The sequence below is a fragment of the Eutrema salsugineum genome, unplaced genomic scaffold, assembly GCF_000478725.1.
Source record: "Eutrema salsugineum unplaced genomic scaffold, Eutsalg1_0 scaffold_14, whole genome shotgun sequence".
NCBI classification, from domain to species: Eukaryota; Viridiplantae; Streptophyta; class Magnoliopsida; order Brassicales; family Brassicaceae; genus Eutrema; species Eutrema salsugineum.
Window position 1 is genome coordinate 7,388,904 of NW_006256877.1, and position 13,417 is coordinate 7,402,320.

A 13,417-nucleotide genomic window follows, 5' to 3' on the forward strand; every position below is an offset into this window, starting at 1 on the left:
TTTTGAATGCCATGGGAATGTTTGTTTGAAGCATAAATGATATATTAGAACTGTTTATTAATGCATATTGATCATCATTACCACTAATGAGAGTTAGGTTTGAATGCTGATTAGTATAGTGGTCATTGTCTTGGGAAAGAAATGATCTTGCTTTGAGTTCTAAGTTGTTTGGAATTTGAGATCATGTGATGCTTGCTTTATCTTTCTGTATAAGATTCAGTCTTTCTTAGCTCTTATTTTGATACACAAAGAGGCTGTCTGGTCATATTAGACTTGGAACCTTATGCTTGTTAATTGCTTATTCACTAATGGGAATTAGTCTTGATTAAGTAGTTGACAAAGGGATTTCTGTCATGAGAATGAATTAATCTGAATTGGAAGTCTAGACTAAAGATTTGCAAGTGTTGCATTGTTTGCTTAACATCATGAATTAACATTTGAAGCACCTTAATCAATGATCACATCTAGAGGTTTAGCTTTCTCTTTATTTGAATTTGAGTCTTTGTTTTGTTTGTCTTGTTTGCTTGTTTAATTCTTAATTACTGCCTGTTCTTGTTTGTTTTATGTTTATAGATCACCTTGTTACCAACTCATCTGCTTATTAGACTAGAATTAAGATAGCTCCTCATAGTCTTAGTGTCTAGAATATCTCCATTTGGATTGATACCTCAAGTGCTACAATGACATGAGTAGTTGAGGAATTGATCAAGGATTGAAAAATTCCTACTATCAATAGATCCTTGACTCCGAACAATTCTTGGAGCAGATGCTAAGGCGTGAGAGAAGGACTCCCAAAATTCCTTAGGCCCAAACTCACGAAGAACGGCTTGAAACAAGGGGGTGGAACAAAGAAAGAAAGAATCGCCGGTTAAAGGATGTTAGGGCGTGAGATATGAATCCTGAAATTCCCTAAGCCCCTAAAACTACTAACGAAATTCTCGGACTTTTCAAAGTGAAGGCTGCATCAAGTCCGATGAGAAGAACTTGATAAACCAAAAATAATTCTAGGCTAACCATCTAAGAATCAAAAAAGTTCTCAAAAGAAAAAAGGAGAAAGTTCTCAAAGATTTTATTAAGGAAAGTGATGAAATGATTCTGAGTTCTCAGCACCTTATATAGAAGAGAAAGTATGAGAAAAGTTATGCTTAGGAAATTACAAAACGAAATAAATAGTCTTGACTAAATTAAATGAAAGTTTGAACAACTCTTCAGCTACTCCTTTGAATGACTCTTGAGTTTCTTAGCCGAAGTTGTCCCTTGAGCTTCGGACCCGTAAACCAAGCACATACTGAACCGCAGCCGTGTGGTGGTATAGCCTTTGACCTCGTTTAAACCCCACCCGGTAAACCCATTGGGACAAACCCGGATGTAAGTAAAAAGAGTACCAAAAACTATACCAGGCCGAAGTCAGTAAGTACCCTGGTAAGTGAGAAGGGTCATGGCAACGGTTGTCGCTGGTTCCATGGTTTGGTTCCTGAACGCGGTAAGTAGCTTCTGAACGGTTCCCACCAACCTCTTAGTGTGTGATCTTGTCATTGGCCCATCCGGAATGACCAAGGCCGTGTCTGGTTCCTGTTCCTTGCTTTAATCTTTGACCCACGGCTCAGCCTGTGGTTCCATGATCGCATCACTTGTCGAGGTTCACGACGACCCTGAAATCGTTCCTGTTGGTCTTGCAACACCGTAGTTAAAGCATTCTCCACTGCTTCTTTAAAAGCATCTTGAAGACCAATTGTAAAATTCTCCAACGTCTGACGAAACTCTTCTTGCTGTTCTTCAATTGTTGGTTTCTGAGGTTCCATGGTTTCAGCGAAAGGGACCGAGTTTTAACTGACAAATTAAAACTGCTGGAATCTGATACCAACTAATAGAGCCAAGGATAGTAACTGATAAGGTTTGTGGTTTCGATCGTTTAGGCTACAAATGCCCAAATGAAACACACGTCTTGATACCGTTGAGAACTGATGTTCTAGCCGCTAACAAGAGAATAAGAGAGCAATAAGCTTCTTTGATAATAATTCAATAAGTCGTGAGCTCACAAGTTGAGGCATCGACTGTAACGTCCCCGATCCGCAATAGGATCATCGAGACGGACGATGGCCCTGAAGCGGGGAAGAATGGTCGAGAGCCTAAGCAAAAAACTCGGTTCAATGTCCAGAGTAATCGGCTAAATTTGTTGGTATAAGACTTAGCCGTGAAAAAGGAAGGAAATACCGGAAAGATAGACCGAATAAGCTCAATAAGCTGTGCGAAGCTAAAACGAGCTGGATAGCTGAGCTAAGCTAGCTGGATCAGCTGCTGGGAAGCTCAGTTCAGCTTGGTTAAGTGATTGGTAGCTGGGTTCAGTTGATTGGTAGTTGGACTAGCTGAGCTGGGCGGTTATTGGTGGTTACAGCGGTTATGACCGAAGGGTTGCAAAGCCTATGCACCCAATCAACACACCCGTTCGGCCAACAACATGTACCAGTTTGCCTATAGCGGTTGGAAGGGGGAGAAATCTATAAATAGACCCCATTGTCTCCATTTTTATGCATGCACAAACAGGGAGAGAAACTCTGCCCAAATTTCTAACAAACTGAGAGCGAGATAATTGAACGGCGGAAGACAAACCGACCGGAGCGGCTGCTGCGGGTCGCGGAAGGGTATTCCAGGAAGAGCAAGTGTCGCGGCAAGGGCAACACGACCACGAACAACTAAGGTGCGTTCTGTAGTTAGAGCGTACGGTTAAATTATTCCTTCGCCGGGAAAATCTGATGATCGGCCCAAGTATGGGCTAGGCCGATCGGACGGTAAGATTCGGCGGGGGTGATAAAGAGTTTCTCCGGGCGTACATGACCATCAGCCCGAGTATGGGATAGGCCGATCCGACCGTGTGTCTCGGCTGAAACCACAAAGGATCGCCGGCCATGGAATTGAGATTGGGCCAGCGATGGTGCGAGATACGTCCCAACCTGGCGAGTAAGATCGTGGATAACAGGAAATGGAAGTGGGATCAGGTCGGTGAAGGCGAGCAAGCCTCAGCTGAACAAGGGGAATGTGCGACTTGTGGAAAGAAGCACAGGGGCACATGCTGGAAAATGGCTGGAGCATGTGCCAAGTGCGGAAGCAAGAACCACACGGTTCAAAGCTGTCCGCGTATTGAGCAAGGGCAGCTCAGGGTTAAAAACGAGGAAAAATCCTGTTTCTATTGCTGAAAGGCTGGACATTTGAAGAAGGAATCTTCTAAGCTGCAAGCGGAAATGCGGATGGAACAAAGGGGACACCGTAGCGGGGACACACAACAAGCTAAGAGACAGGCTGTGGCACCTCGGGTCTACGAGTTGTCCATGGAAATTGATGAGGCCGGAAGTTAGAGTGAGATCACTGGTAAGTTTCCTAGCCCGTTCAATAATTTAAATTTTGAGCATGGCATTGCATCAGGGTAAAAAGGGGAGGGAACTTAGCATTTAGGAAAAATGTGTATGGACCCTGGAAATAGGCGGTGTGTCAACACACCTCTTATTTGATACCGGAGCTACACATAGTTTTGTGAGCCCGGAAATGATAGGAAAAAGCAGGTTCCGTAGAGAACTTGGGAAAGACTATGTGATAGTCAATGGCACAGGTGGTCAGGTCATGTTCTCGCAGGGAACAGTCCATGACATCTTGGTGATGTTCGGTGGGGTAAATCTACTGGCGGATCTAGTCATAGTCCGACTCAAACATCACGAAGTGATATTGGGGATGGACTGGCTAGGAAAATATAAAACAACACTAGACTGTCACCGGAGACAGGTGTGGTTTGAGCGGGACACAAGGAAGTTGGAATTTCAGGGAATTCAACCAACTTCAGGGAGTTTGATTTTCTCGGCGATCTAAGCGGAAAGGATGCTGGAGAAGGGTAGTGAGGTTTACTTGGCCACCATTACATCGGCTGAAATGGGCAAAGGTGCCGAGATCAAGGTAATTCCGGTAGTCAATGAATTGCAGATGTGTTCCAGGCCTTAACAGGTTTACCACCTAACTGGTCGGATCCATGTACGATAGAACTTGAACCTGGAATGACCCCACTCTCAAAGGCACCTTACCAGATGGCTCCGACAGAAATGGCCGAGCTTAAGAAACAGTTAGAGGAGCTATTGGAAAAGGAATTTATCAGGCCGAGTAGTTCGCCGTGGGGAGCACCGGTTCTATTCGTTAAGAAGAAGGACGGAAGCTTTAGGTTGTGCATCGACAACCGAGGGCTAAACCGAGTAACTGTTAAGAACAAATACCCGTTACCTTGGATAGACGAGTTGCTGGACCAGTTAAAAGGGGTGACCGTGTTTTCAAAGGTGGACTTGGCTTCAAGATATCATCAGATTCCCATAGAGCCTTCAGATGTGCGCAAGACAACATTCCGGACCAGGTATGGCCACTTCAAATTCGAGGTCATGCCTTTTGGCTTGACAACTGCACCGGTGGCCTTCATGAAAATGATGAACGAGATATTCCGTGATTGTCTGGACGATTTTGTCATCATATTCATCAATGATATACATGTTTATTCAAAAGACCGGGAAACGCATCAAGGTCATTTAAGGGCGGTGTTGCAGGGGTTAAGGGATCAAAAGCTATACGCGAAACTGAGCAAGGTGTATCGGGTTCCTAGGACACATTGTCTCGGACCAAGGTGTATCGGTGGATCCAGAGAAGATCAAAGCCATTGAGGAATGGCCCAAAACCAAAGAATGCTTCAAAAATATGGAGTTTTCTCAGCTTGTGATAACACCGGATTTTGACCATTTTTATGGATCACTTTAATATCTTTTACAGGTGTTTTTACTCCATTTTCAAAGGTTTTCAAAGGATTTCTATGTTTCCGGATTTTAAAAGACTTTTCAGGTAATTTGGTATAAAGAGGCACAAAATGGAACAAAAAGACTCTTTTGGATAAATGCAGACCGTCAGAACTCTCATAGAGAGACGAAGACCTTCTCACCGTCTGATCACCCTCAAAATTGGATAACTTATAGAAGAATCAACCAGCTTTCAAATGCACTTGGTTTGGAGACATTCCAACGGTTGGATCTCAAGATAATCCATTAGCCCCGAAGCCACGCGGAGTCGGCCAGCAAGTCACGCGACCGCGGCCAACAAGCTATTTGCTGCGGTCAGAAGCTTCCCGACCGCGGCCAACAAGCCAATTGCCGCGGTCACAACACTCCCGACCGCGGCATTCAAGCTCCGACTTAAGGCCCACTTATCTGAAGCCCAAAGTCATTCCCAGCCTCAATTCCGGAACCCTAGAGACCATGGAGCATTGGAGACTATAAATACATGTCATTTAGGTCGTTTTTAGGAAGAACCCTTGATACTTTACAGAAACCCTTTTCCTTTAGCCGTTTTTATGAGATTTTTGTAGAAGATTGTTCAAGTCCGAGTTCTTCAATAGAGAAGCTTTCTTTATCTCTTTTCTTTACTGTTTTTCATTACTTTTATTAAAACCAATGATGATGTCGAACTCAGCCATGTCTGAGTAGATCCCGAGTTGGGCTTAGGGTTCCCGAAAGGGGCTCTCATAATCGATTAAGACATCTAGGTTTATAGATCTGGGATTTCGACCTGTTCTCTGTTTATTCTTGTTCTTATTGCATGTATGCTTGATTGATCACCTAGTATCTGATCTAGATAGTTAGTGTTGCGAAAGTTTTCATTAAGTATCAGCCCTAGAATGAAACAGGCGATTTTTCCGTAGGAGTGGAAACCTACCTGCGGCGAGATCGTGAGTATTGACGAGTCTTATGCAGCTCTTGCGTTCTCTCCCTTCCAGGGCCAGAGTGGAAACCTACTGGTCAGGGTTGCGAGAAACAGTTGGTTATGATCACGACAGTGACGTAGTCCTACCGCCGTACTCTAGCTCTAGAACCCATATATTGTTATCCGTCAATCCCAATCTATCTACCTTAATGTTAAAACCGATTATGATCCCTTAGAGTTCCCGAAAGCTCAGCGTTTTTAGCCATAGTTTACAATTTCCATCGATTTTTACTTGCTTTCTTAGACCTGCATTTCAATTTCCTTAGTTCGTTATTTACTTGCTTTATTTACCTTTCATTCGATATTTACTTGCCTTATTAGTTTTTCATTCGATATTTTACTTGTTCTATTGCCTTTCATTCGATTTCTTTACTTGCTTTTTAGGATAGATTTATTTGCTTTCTTTTGTTTTAGTTTAATTCAAGAAAAACAACCAACCTTTAAAACCAAGTTAGTCTAGACATAAAGTTAAAAACCGTAGAAGAATACCAGGCACACAAATCTCTGTGGATTCGATCCCTAAATACTACAACTGATTAGCTGTGCACTTGCGGCTTTCATTTGTTTTGTTAAGGGTAAAACTTGTTCCCTCACGTAGTTGAAACACTCAGCACCGCATCAAGTTTTTGGCGCCGTTGCCGGGGATTTGTTTCGCTACCTTTTGCTATTTTTCTTGTTTTAACTTCTTTTCTAGACACCTGATCTCTAGTTCTTTTGCATGAATACCAGGCGTAGACCTGCAGGAGACATTCCAATTCTAGACGAGATAGACAGACACGAAAGAGAACCTCGAAGACTTAGACGAACGCAAGGAATGGCCAACGACGACCAGCCTGGAGATCCTATTAATCGAAATTTAAATATGGACCAAGAAGGGTCCGAGCATGGAGAAAACGAAGAGAATGATCACATAGAAGGTCATCATGCTCGACAAGATGGAGAGGAGGATGAGGTTCTTCCAAGAAACCACCAGAACCGAGAGAGAGAAGGACGTGAAGACCTTGATCCACCCATCAATGTGGCCGATGGTGACCACCCAGCAATGCAGCCGTATGAACGCGTCCACCGCCCCATTCCGCCAGCAAATCAACACCGAAGACAAGCCAGGAACCATCGCATAGCTGATTTTGATGCACCTACTCAAAATTTTCAGAATCAATCTGCGATTCAAGTACCATTTCCAAACCGGAATGAGTTTGAAGTCAAGCCTCAAATCATCTCATTGGTGAAGCAAAACCAGTTCCATGGAGTTCCTTCTAAGCATCCAATGGACCATATCGAGCTCTTTGAAGAAATTTGCAGCATGATGAGAACAAACCAAATTCCACCTGACTATATAAAGTGTAAGTTGTTCCCTTTTTCATTAGCAGATAAAGCTCACCGTTGGTTGAAGTCTTTGCCTGCAGGATCGATTACTAATTGGGAAGAATGTAGAACTGCTTTCCTGAACCACTTCTACACTAAGTCAAGGTCGAACAATTTGAGAACGAAGATCTCAACCTTTCAACAAGGGTCAACTGAGTCTTTCTATGAAGCTTGGGAGCGTTTTAAGGAGTATGAACGTGATTGCCTCATCATGGATTTCATGGATCAAGCCTGCTGAGCACATTTTACCGAGGTTTGCAATCAAAATACAAACTTTCACTTGATACAGCTAGCAATGGAGATTTTGGGCAAAAGACGATAACCCAAGGAAGAGCCCTCATCGAAAATTTGGCTCAAGCCAATAGCAATGACTGTCCTGAATACGATTGATCGATGAAGCAAGCCGGAACAGACAACAAGGAGATAGCTGAGTTGAAGAACATGGTTAGCCAGCTTCTGAAGAGCAACAATCGCGCGATCCATGCCTGTGAAACCAACAATGGCGCAGAAGATGAAGGACCTAGTGATATCGATCACATTAATCAAGCATTTCAAGAAGAAGATGTGAACTACGTAGGAGCACTGGTGCCATACCAAAATCGCTCCAACAACAACTTCAACAACAACTTTCGGAATGCAAATTACAACAATCTCTCTTACCGCAATCCAAATGTGGAGAATCCTCAAGACCAGTACTACCCACCTCAGCAAAAATCCTTCCAAAACAAGTTTCAAGGTGGAAACTTTGGAGGAATAGTACCATATCAACCGCGACAGTGATAACTAAGAGTTTTTGAGGCTCTTAGAAGGGTTATCAATCCCCTTGTCAAAGTAGTATAAGGGGTGTCAAACCAAGCTTGTAAACGAGACACTAGCCTATGTCATTTGTTCACTTAAGTCAAGACAAGATGATTAAAGTTTGGTACGATGATTAACAGGCAAATAAGCAATAAAATTAAATAAAAGCAGAGATTTAAACTAATCAAGATGCAAACAACAAACAGGTGATTCAGATGATGCTAATGAATGATAAAGGCAGAAGCATTAGACAAGATATTTGACTCGGGTGCTTCCAAGTTAGACTAAGGGGTTAATGAATCATTTTATCAAGCGGTTTCATTTAACTTTGAACTCAAGGCACGCTAATCTTCTCATGAAAGCATTAAACGTCTAAACTGATCCTCTTCATACCAAAATGTCTTTTGAGAAGCACAAATCAGTCAGCAATAAGATTTAGCTCAAAAACGTCATTTAAGAGAACAAACTATCACTCTCGCGATGAAAGACTCTTAAACCCTTAACCGAGTGGTTCAGACATTTCTACAAACACTTTTGATGCGAGATATGTCTCAGATCTGAACCTCAAGTGATGTGCTTGGATCCAGCCTAGAGATCTCGTCGGTTAAGGAATGAAATATGCAAGACTAGACACCTAAACCCATTAATCCACCTTGAAAGCACCCTAATCTACTTATCTAAAGCCGCTTAAACGACTACTCACTAATCATAACGAGCTCACTAAGTCCTTTGCAAGACGTGTAGCTAGTCATAATAAGGAGTTTGATGCTGGATGATAAAACAAATAAAGAAAGAACAAGATTCTGATGCAAAAACGAGGTATCGGATTAGATAAATCAAGTTTCACAAAAGAGGCAAGTTCTTAAAGCTAAAAACAGATAAGAGATATGATAACTAGGTTTTTAGTCTCAAAATGTATTTATAGCAAAGGGAAAGTGTCGCGGGTCAGCCCGGAACAAACCGGGTACTGAACCGCTTCCTTGGGTTGATGGGTGAGAGCCACGGTGTGTCGGAAAGTGAAGCCGAGGTCTTCATGCCGAGGTGTGCACGTGAGTCAGGATCCAGATGAAGATCTCGTGAAGAACACGTCAAGAACATGCATGAACCCTAGTCTTTGATCCATCTTCACGTGTGTGTTCTTGAGCCATTCTGTTCTTGATTCTGGGTTCGTGACAGGGGACCTTGGGATAAAATATCGAGGGGTCATGATGTCGAGGTGCTTGGGAGAACACAGTCCGGCATGCACGCCGAGGTCATTACACCGAGGTGTACTCTCAACACTTAGTCGTTTCCAGCTTCAGTTCTTACGTATGCATGCCTCGATCTAATCATGCAAGGGTTTTGGGACGAGATCTGGTCCAGAACACTTCCAAGATATGAGCCTCGACTTGAGTGATGCCAAGGTCAAGATACCGAGGCTTGTGAAAACACTTAGCGCACATCGCAACTCATTTAGGCTTGTATCGACCATGTCACCTTCCGGAAGCGATAACTTTCAGCACACGACTCCAATTGCTCTGGGACCAGTTCCACAGTCAAGATGACTCAATGAGCTCGAACTTTGGTGAAGAAACCATCGGAGCTTGGGGAGTGGAAGGCTTCCTGGATTTCACATCTTTGCGCTGCATTGAAATTACCGGAAAATAGACTTTTAGACCGATGTGAACTCCGGAGACCCTATCTTCCAAACCTTTGCTCTGAATTGAGCGATTCCAAATGCTCTGAGAAGATCTTCCATGGATCTCGAACTTTAATGAAGACCGGGTAAGCTGGTTCGGACAGGAGAGGCTCCGTCCGCCATGATCTTTGAAGTTCGCCGTTCAGTTCTCGGGTACGCGCAATGCTGGTGAATGCTCCGGAAGCCATATCTTTCTCTCCACTGGTCCGAATTGGATTATTCCAACTGTTCTGGGATCTTTGCTTGATTATCTCCAACTTTGGTGAAGACCCCGCCGACTGATTCGGAACGGAAGATTCCCCGGATTGCTGATTTCTGAATTGCGCGGGCAAGGGCAACTTTTGGTCGTAAAAACCTTCCCACGGTAAGGAAAATGGCCGAGGGCTGTGTACCGCGGTAAGCTTTTTGGTCGTAAAAATCCTTGCCTCGGTCAAAAACTTGTCCCGTGGTATTTTTGCACTCGATACTCGATTCTGGCCGATCGGTAAGGTTTTTGGCCGGTAATGAGCGTCCGGTAAACATTTTGGTCGAGGTTTCCGACCAGCCGGTACGAGATTTGGCCGAGAAATTCCTCCAAGCGGTTTTCACCATTTTTGACCCTTTTCTTCACCGTTTTCTTTCCTGTTCCTCTTCTTAGGCTCCAATTGGTCTCCAAAGCTCCTGATAAGGACTTCAAAACATGCAAAACTCTTTGGGACCTAATGCAAGCCCTAAGTCCTATTTTGACGCCTAAAGACTCAATTTACATGAGAAAACACATGATGAGGACTCTATAATGCAATCTAAATGATGTAAAATATAGACATATCAGACAGCCATATAACTACCAAGGTACGAATTTTAACAATCAATTTGTACAACAGCAGGGAGTCACGACGAACCAGCTAGCTTCACAAATCGGTAGACTTGAACAGTCAATCCAACAGCTCGTTATGACGAACGAAAAAGCATCTAAAGACGTAAACGTGAAAGTGGACTGCATGTACAATGATCTGAATGGTAAGTTTGAATCTTTATCTTCGCACGTAAAAAAGTTAGATGTGCAAGTCGCCCAAACAGCCGACTCTATGAAGAGGCAAAGTGGAGTTCTTCCAGGAAGAGTTGAAGATAACCCTAAGAAGTTTTGCAACGCCATAACCACATCGCCCGAAGAAGAGTCCGGAACCGATGGAAAGAAAGAAGAAACCCCAATCTTTGTACCTCTGTACAAGGATATCGATCCCAAGCAGCCACCGTTTAAGGTACCCGAACGATCACCGTTTCAAAGGCTTACCAAAGCCGATGATCCGGGACGTTTTGTTTTCCAGTGTTTCATTTCAGGAATCAAGTTTACAGACTGCTTATGCGATTCCGGAGCCAATGTCAACATCATGTCTAAGACATTTGCCGAAAAATTGGGCATTAAAACCGTAAGGACATCGACGGTTAAGGTTATCTTTGGAGATTCATCTCAAAAAGATACTGAAGGGGCGATTCATGATCTACAAGTTCTAGTGGGAGATAAGATTGTTCCAGCAGATTTCCAAGTCCTGGAGATGGATAAAGACAAGGAGAGGCCACTCATTTTTGGGAGACCATTCCTAGCTACAGTAGGAGCAATTATCGATCATGCAAACCGGCACGCTGTTTTCCTCAATGTGGACAGAAAAAGGTACTATCCTACTATCTTAGATGAATTTCCAAGCAAAGGAAACAGGCCAAAAGAGAAAGAAAAGGAGAAGCCGAAAGCTTTTGCAAAGATCAAGATCATCATTCCACCAGATGCAACAGAAACTAGTGAGGACCAAATCCAGGAGCTGATCGAAAACACAAAAAGGGTTCTGAACAACATTAAAGTCCGAAAGAAGATTAAAGGTAAGAAGACTTCTCTTCAAGGAGAAGAAGTAAAACCTCCACCAACCGGAAGTGACAAAGGCACATCAAGTGGAGTGCCATTCAAATCAGCCTGATTCCTCATGCTTACGTCGAGCTAAACGACTTAAAACAAAAGCGCTTAATGGGAGGCAACCCATTTAGGTACTCTTTCTTTTAGTTTTCTTTTCCTTTTTAGAGTTTATGCTTTCTTTTTCTTTTTAAGTTTTAGGTATTTTATAAAACAAAAACAAAAAAAAAATCAGAAAATTAGAAAAACCAAGGAGAAAAAGGTAGGTCTTCAGCTGCTCGGCCCGGCAAAGACGAGAAGATTGAAAAATAGGTCGCAGGAGGAAGACCCGCGGTCGCAACTGACGGGACCGCGGCAAACGGTGCATCGACCGCGGCACCGTGAATGTGACCGCGGCCGAGCCCTCATCCACCGCGGTCGCGCGTCTCCTGACTGCGGCCGTTGGTCGTTGAGATGATTCCGCGGATTTCTGCTGATTCCCGGTTTTGCCTGGTGATTCCCGGTGTTTCCCGAAATGTTTCCGGTAAAACCCGAAAAGATCCTCCGTAAGTTTTTAAACTTTCCTAATGTGTAAACAAGAAAAGGTAAGTTCCCGTAAACTTAAAAATTTCCAAAAATTTTCTGTTTTTGCTTCAAAAACGCTTTTTAAAGAAAAGAAACAAACTTTTTGGATCAAAACTCTTTCTTCTCTTCTTCTCCAAAAAGACTTAGAGATTTAGGAGAAAGAACACATTTTTCAACTCTTAAGCTTTTTAAGAGATTTTTGGCTCAAACCTCACTCTTTTTCAAAGCTGATTTCAATTCTGCCATCAATTCTCTCTTTCCAGCAAGGTATGAACCTCAAACTCACCATTCTTACTCGATTTTGAACTTAGGGTTTTCTTTAAAAACCCAAAATCTTGGTCTATTGATGGTGGAAATAGCTTAAGGATGATAGATTTTCCATTTAGGTTATCTAAAAATCGATTTTAGCACCTAGCTTAAGAGGAATTGAGATTTTTGAAATTTGGATTCTTCATGCTTCATAAAAATCGAATTTGGAACAGCAAAATTGATGAATTTGATTTAGTCTTGTGTGATTAGTGATTAGTATTGGGTAATCTTTAGAATTCACATGGAAATTGCTCATAAAAACCGATTTTTAGAAGATTTCTATGTTGAGGACATCAAAAATCCGAATTTAGTCATGAACTACTTGATTTCTCTGATTTAATATCAATTTTATTTGCTAATAGTTTTAATTAATCTCTTTATACTAGTATTAGTGTAACAGATCTTAATGTGTTAAAATTAGCATCCAAAATTCACTTTTCTTTCCAAGAATCATTTCATTTTGCAGAAAATGGATGAAACCAGATCACGAAGGAGCCGTCGAACTGGTGGCAGCTCCGATGCCATCCGTACCTCGTCTACCATTCACCATTGGCCAGTACATAGTGGCCAAGGCGAGGCGTGATGCAGCTGCGGCCCGTGCTCATTTTCAGCCATCCATTCCGACCGGCCACACCTCATCATCTACATCATCTCACACTCATTCCGATCTGGAGCGCAGAGTTGAGAGACAGGGACGACGCTTTGAGCGCGTTGTCACCTTCTTACAGGAGCAGCATCAGTTCGCAGACGACACTTCAGAGGATGAGTGATTGATCAGCACTTCACTACCATCACGGTTCTATCATCATTTTCTTTTCTTTTATCTTATTCTACTTTATTTTGCTTTTATTTACCATCTTCTCACCAACTTTTTCACACTGGGGACAGTGTGATTTAAGTCTGGGGGAGGATGTCTATCCGTACTAATCATTTTCCTGCTTTGCTTTTAATTTTCAAGTACTTTTTAAATTTTATGTAACCTATTCGACATTAAGTATTTTTCAGGAATGTTTGACGCAAAACTATGATGATTTAGACCTGCA

At 42.7% G+C, this 13,417-nt stretch overlaps 1 non-coding gene across 1 annotated transcript; it reads right to left on the reverse strand.

The window, feature by feature from the left end:
* Positions 1–7,255: 7,255 nt before the first annotated feature.
* On the reverse strand, positions 7,256–7,361 carry LOC112088702. Its single transcript, XR_002900647.1, has one exon. It is a non-coding gene; the product is annotated as a small nucleolar RNA R71 (small nucleolar RNA).
* Positions 7,362–13,417: the final 6,056 nt, after the last annotated feature.